This window comes from Aplysia californica, unplaced genomic scaffold, assembly GCF_000002075.1.
Source record: "Aplysia californica isolate F4 #8 unplaced genomic scaffold, AplCal3.0 scaffold00732, whole genome shotgun sequence".
Classification (NCBI taxonomy): domain Eukaryota; kingdom Metazoa; phylum Mollusca; class Gastropoda; order Aplysiida; family Aplysiidae; genus Aplysia; species Aplysia californica.
This window is the reverse complement of record NW_004798002.1, coordinates 209,364-215,348: the sequence shown is the minus strand read 5'-3', so window position 1 is coordinate 215,348 and position 5,985 is coordinate 209,364. Positions and strand designations below refer to the sequence as shown.

General features: G+C 40.2%; 1 protein-coding gene across 1 annotated transcript in view; it reads right to left on the bottom strand.

Annotated features, from left to right (window-relative positions):
• The window catches only part of LOC101846250 (retinal guanylyl cyclase 2), a 58,107-nt gene that overhangs the window by 15,327 nt on the left and 36,795 nt on the right, over positions 1-5,985 (bottom strand). Inside the window, exon 3 of the mRNA XM_005108903.3 lies at positions 3,051-3,126. The gene's annotated coding sequence lies outside the window, so the exon portion shown is untranslated. The remainder of the gene's footprint in view (positions 1-3,050; positions 3,127-5,985) is intronic.

The following is a 5,985-nucleotide window of genomic DNA, read 5'->3' as shown; positions in this document are numbered from 1 at the left end:
TGTGTGTGTGTGTGTGTGTGTGTGTGTGTGTGTGTGTGTGTGTGTGTGTGTTTGTGCGCTCGCGCGCGCTCGTGTAAACATTTACATCGCTCATGTGCCTTTGAGAAAGATAACAAAACATAAAATATCTGCAGCTCTGCTTCTCTTTCCCAAATAATATTAAGACATTATTCCTGGAGATGCGATAAGCGTTGCCACGTTCTCATGCGCATGCTATTTTAAAAAATAATAAATTTATTTTTCTCTGCCTGATCCTTAACAAAGATGAGCTGATATTATAGATAAAGATACGTTTACGGGAGTGTACGCTTCTGAGCAAAACTCTCTCAACCTTCTTTTTTGTGTGTGTATTAAAAAATTTTAAAGTTGTAGAAAAATAAAAATACTTTGTCCACTTAAAACGACACGAGACCATTAAGAAAGAGGTGCTTAGCGCTCATATGAGCTCCGTAAAACCCTCTACTAATACTATATAATAATAAAGAGGCGCTTGAAGGAAAGATGTGAGGCAGGAGATCCAGAGGAAGACCAAGAATAACATGGATGGAAAACCGAAGAACATGGACTGGCCTGGATATGGCAGAATGTGCAACAGCAGCCCGCGACCATGAAGGATGGAGGGTTTATACACGTCAACCTCTGAGTCAGAGATGATACCTCCGGGTATCCAGGCCTTCACTGTCAAACTTTCTAAGACGGCCATCCATTATAGAGGAGAAAAGTTACTGTCTTACACAGTGCCACTTATGTAGAAAAAAATGTCTACGGGAGGAAATGAGAAATGGCCGTTTGTATAGGGTTTTTTTTCTCATACAGGTGGTAGTAATGCGGTGTTCACACATACAGCAGTAACGAGACTGAGTAAGACAAAGTTTTTAAGTCCAGCAGGTCCGGGCTACTCCGGATACATTTCGCCGAGCAATCGGCCTCCTTACCCGAGTGATGTTTCATGCTCGTCGTGTGAAATTATTACACGGGAAGCTTGCCGAAATTTTCAAACATGCTTAAAATTTTCGCCGAGCGAGAAAAGAGTCGCCGAGTCAATAACTCGCTCCAGGAAAACTCGGGGAGGACTCGGGGAGTGTCAGAAATAGCTCGGTGTCCAAAGTTGCATACGTTGTCGAGTGATAGTGACACGCCGACGAGATCTGAATGGTAGCCGTGTTAAATTTCATACTCTGGGGGCTAAATTAATGCTCGCTGTGTACAAAGCTTGCTCTGGGAGTCTGAGTTACTCAAGCACGGCGTAGAGATCTGTAACTATTTTCTGTTGCCAGATATCGAAGACTGACCGCCAGCTTGATGCCAGGTTCCAGTGACTTCCTCTAGAAAGTGTTTGCCTCGTGGATGGTCGGGCCAATTTTCTCCAGTAGTTCTTGGAAAAAACTCTGGAGGAAGGAACACTAAGGAAGTTCCTGAAGGATGCCACATCTTCAAAATGCAGTTCAGCCTTCAGCTTCACAAACTGTCCATACAGGAGTCTTCTAATGAGCCAGGGTCTAACCCAAAATGTCCTCCTCCTCCTCCTCCTCCACTTCCTCCTCCTCCTCCTCCTCCTCTTCTTCCTCCTCTTCCTCCTCTTCTCCTCTTCTCTTCTTGTACCAGCACAGCTGCAAGATCACCATATGTATACATAAAGTACACATCCATCATCTGTGTCATATAAGATGTCAAAGGAATGAGCACAAACATTTTGCCCCCCTCTTTATATATTACTAGCTGGGCCCCCTTTTGATGAAAGGAATGATCGGTGCATTAACGTCAGCCGAAAGTCATTGGCTTATGATATTTACATTCTAACGGAATGGAGCAAATCTTGAGAGATGCAAAACTTTGAAGGTTTAGACCTATACTATCAAAACAGTGCGCACAGTTAGTGAAGGGAAACCCCCTTTTCTAAAATTACAGAGACATAAACGTTGGCCAACAAAAGCGATCGGCGAAATAAAGAAATTTAGTTTTTAGCAGCAAAACTGTCTCGAAACTGAAAAAACGAAGGGCGTCACGATATGGAGAATATTTTAAAGAATCTTTTGGCGAAAACTGCATGTTGATCGATGCAGCCATTAGAAAGTCTTTTGAATTGCAAAATTCGGCCACCAGAAATAGATAATAGATGACATTGCACGCCGACGAACTCGGCGACGGGTCGGCAAGATGGTCAGCATGGTCGGCGAGTTTGTCGGCGTTTGAAATTTTACTCAGCTTCTATGTTTCACGGCTCTGTAAGCGGCCAGGATTCAAACTAATTGCTCGGCAAGACGCTCGGTGATATGCTCGCCGTCCTAAATTTTTGCTCGGCGAGCGTCTCCCTGAGTGCTCATCGACACAATAATGTCAATAGTCATGGCCAGATGCTCGTCACGATTAAACCCGAATTTGGCAAATCTTGTCGGGAATTGCTCGTCGATTCTACTTCTGTCAGTGTGAACACCGCATTATAACAGGTTCGACTAGAACTTTAACCAAATGTTGAACCTTAATTACTTATAACTTATTCTAAATCTTGATAGGTTTTCTTTCTCGTAATCACTTTATTCTATGTTCTTCTGTAAGGATAATCTCTACTAAGCTCATCATCATCATCATCATCATCATCATCATCATCATCATCATCATCATCATCATCATCATCATCATCATCATCATCATCATTATTATTATCCGAGGAGGAGGAGGAGGAGGAGGAGGAGGAGGAGGAGGAGGAGGAGGAGGAGGAGGAGGAGGAGGAGGAGGAGGAGGAGGAGGAGGAGTCTTTTCAATTATCAAGAGTAAAATCAGAGGCCCACCATGCAGAGCTAAATACCAGCACCTGGAAGATGAGTATTCTGGGTACTCCTATAAGCGGGAACAAAATATCACATGTTGCTGGGACCAGGTTGAGCTAGCGAGACTGCGGTCGGACCATCATTCGAGCTTAAGATGGTATAAGAACTTTGTAAATGAAGAGCTCAGCCCATGTTGCCGAAGATGCGGCCATGAAAAGGAGGATGTCAAACATACTTTTGAATGTCAATGAACAACGGCAATTCGAATATTTGGACGAGTACCTCTAAGTATTTTGACAATGGAGCCGGAAAAGAGCCTTGCTCTCGCTAGAAGATTTCTTCGTGGAGTCCACCAGGCCTATTAAGGAAACAAAAAAAAATCATCATCATCATCATCAGCATCATCATCATCATCATTATCATCATCATCATCATCATCATCATCATCATCATCATCATCATCATAATCATCATCATCATCATCATCATCAAGCATGCAACCGTTTATAATAATATTCTCATCGATGGCTGTTTGTTAACTTCTATGATAAAATCAATGTGAAGCTCGTAATGCCGCTTTGATAATTGTCCCATAACTTATCATTTATATCAGGAATTTCGGATTTTGATAAGTGACAATAATAAAGTGTCACGACACGATGGAACCAGTCGCTTGTCAATTTTTGGGCATATGGAGATATTGGTATCATCTTAAAGCTTTTACATTTGTTTTGCTTTTGATGAATGTATTACCAGCCCATCTTCAATAGAGGTCGAAATATTTGCGATTGAAGGGGGTAGGGGTCGCCTGGTTTCAGAGGTAAAATAGGTGAAATAATGGCCACCAAAATTTGGTGACTCCCACGGCTTTAGAATTCTTGGAAAGTGTAAACTTACATTTCCTGTGCCTTTAATCAAAGTTTTCAGTAACGTCTACAGAGTAGTGTATATTTAAATGGACATGAAAGGAGTTGAGCCCAAAAATCAAAATTAAAATTTTTTTTTTTTAAATTCCTAAACTGGAAGATAAATGCCGCTTTCTTCGACTTCATTATTAGTTATGACAAGTGCCTGATTTCACCACAATGCCTTGTCTGCCTCTTACAAATCTAAACAAAGTGTTGACGTGCAAGGGGTAGCAGACTCCAGCCCGTATAACAAAAGACGTATGTATTATGTTGCTACCTCAGAATTACAACGCTCTATCTGCTCACTACCTTGTTTAAAGAAATTTGATGTATAAAAATAATGTTGACTTTCACAATGCGTTTCTTTGAATAACTTGATAACGACTTTGAATAACCTGACTATTTTGATAGAGTAGATAGAATATTTGGTTTCTGAACTCGTAAATCTTTTTAATATGTAAACTTATTGGTATCATTTAAAAGCTTGTTCTTTTGTCTTGCTGTCGATGAAAAATAAATACTCATCTGTCATGAATAGAAGTCGAGATATTTGCGATTAAAGGAGGTAGGGGTAAACTTATTTCAGAGGTAAAAATTAACGAGAAAGTGGCCTCGAAAGTTTGGCAACTTCCAAAGCTTAAGAGTCTTTAGAAACTGCAAATTTACATTTTTGTGCCTTAAATCAAACGTTTTCAGTACAATCCCCTCAGAGAGTTTAAAAGGACGTTAAAGGTGATGAGTAAAAAAACCCCCAAAAATTCGATGAAAATCTCCAAACGGACAGAAAAATGCCAGTTTCTTCGATTTCATTATTTTGAAAAGCACCTGATTTCACTACGATGTATCACTTTATTTTTTATACAAACTTGGTTTTAGCAACTCAAAACGGCCGAGAATGTCAGAAAAAGCTTTGTAATTCTGGGTTAGCAATGTGTCATGAAGAGGTTGAATCAAGCGCTCGTCAATTTTTGGGCACGAGAAGTTGTTGGTATCATTTTAACTCGATTCGTACGTCGTGTTTTACTATCGTATCCATACATATGACTTGGGGAACTCTGTGCCACCTCTTTCCAAAAAGGAAATTTACTCGTTAATCCGATCCGTACGCTTTGCATAGTTGTCGATCAATATGATTTTTTTTGGGGTGAAATACTGAACGTTTCAATTTGATTTTCGTACTACAAGAATTCTATAAAGTGAAGAATACAACCCCGGGGGTACAGATTGACCCAAGGGCGTACTGACAGGGTTAGAGCTTGTTATTTGTCTTGCTTTGGAAGAAAAGACTAGCATTCTATCTTGAAAAAAGTCGAGATATTAGCGATTGGGGGAGTTTGGTTCGCCGTGTTTCAGAGGCAAAATAAGCGAGAAAAAGGCTGCCAAACTTTGGTGACTTCAATTACATAAGAGTCCTTGTAAACTGGAACTTTACATTTCTCTGAGCCTTTTATCAACGTTTTCAGTTTTTAAAAATTATGTACGAAAATGGGTACGAAGTATAAAAAGAGCTACGCTTAAGCTAAAGATAAATTAAATGAACTGTGGGGCAAGAACGAGGCCTCCCATTTAGCGTCAGTCTCAGATAATACCAGCAGCTTATCTGAACGAGCATATCTGAACACACTTGTCACGACGCGGTGGAATCAGGTGCTCGTCTATTTCTTTTATTATATGAACTTATTAGTATCATTGAAAAGCTTGTTCATTTGTCTTGCTTTCTGTGAAAATAATACTCATCTGTCATAAATAGAAGTCAAGATATTTGCGATTGAAGGAAGAAGGGGTAACCTGATTTCAGAGGTAAAAATTAGCGAAAAAAGGGTCGCCAAGGTTTGGGAACTTCCAAAGCTTCAGAGTCCTTAGAAACTGCAAATTTACACATTTCTGCCTTAAATCAAAATTTTTCAGTAAAATCAACACTGACATTTTAAAGGGACGTTAAAGGGGATGAGTCAAAAAAAGATTCGATTAAAATTGTCAAAAGGACAGAAAAATGCTAGTTTCTTCGATTCTGTTATTTTGACGAGCGCCTGAGTTCCCCACGATGCAACACTTTATTTTTATACTAACTTGGCGTAAAAAAGAGACCATCCATTTCATGTAGGCCATTGTTTTTGTTCACGAGTTATGTGAATAGTCAGCAAATGTCAAAAGCTGTGTAGAGGGGAGGTTGTTTATTTTGATGTGCGCAAAACGCTTACTGGGCATTATGACACATGTTGGATGAGAGAGAGAGAGAGAGAGAGAGAGAGAGAGAGAGAGAGAGAGAGACAGAGAGACAGACAGACAGACAGACATACAGACAGACA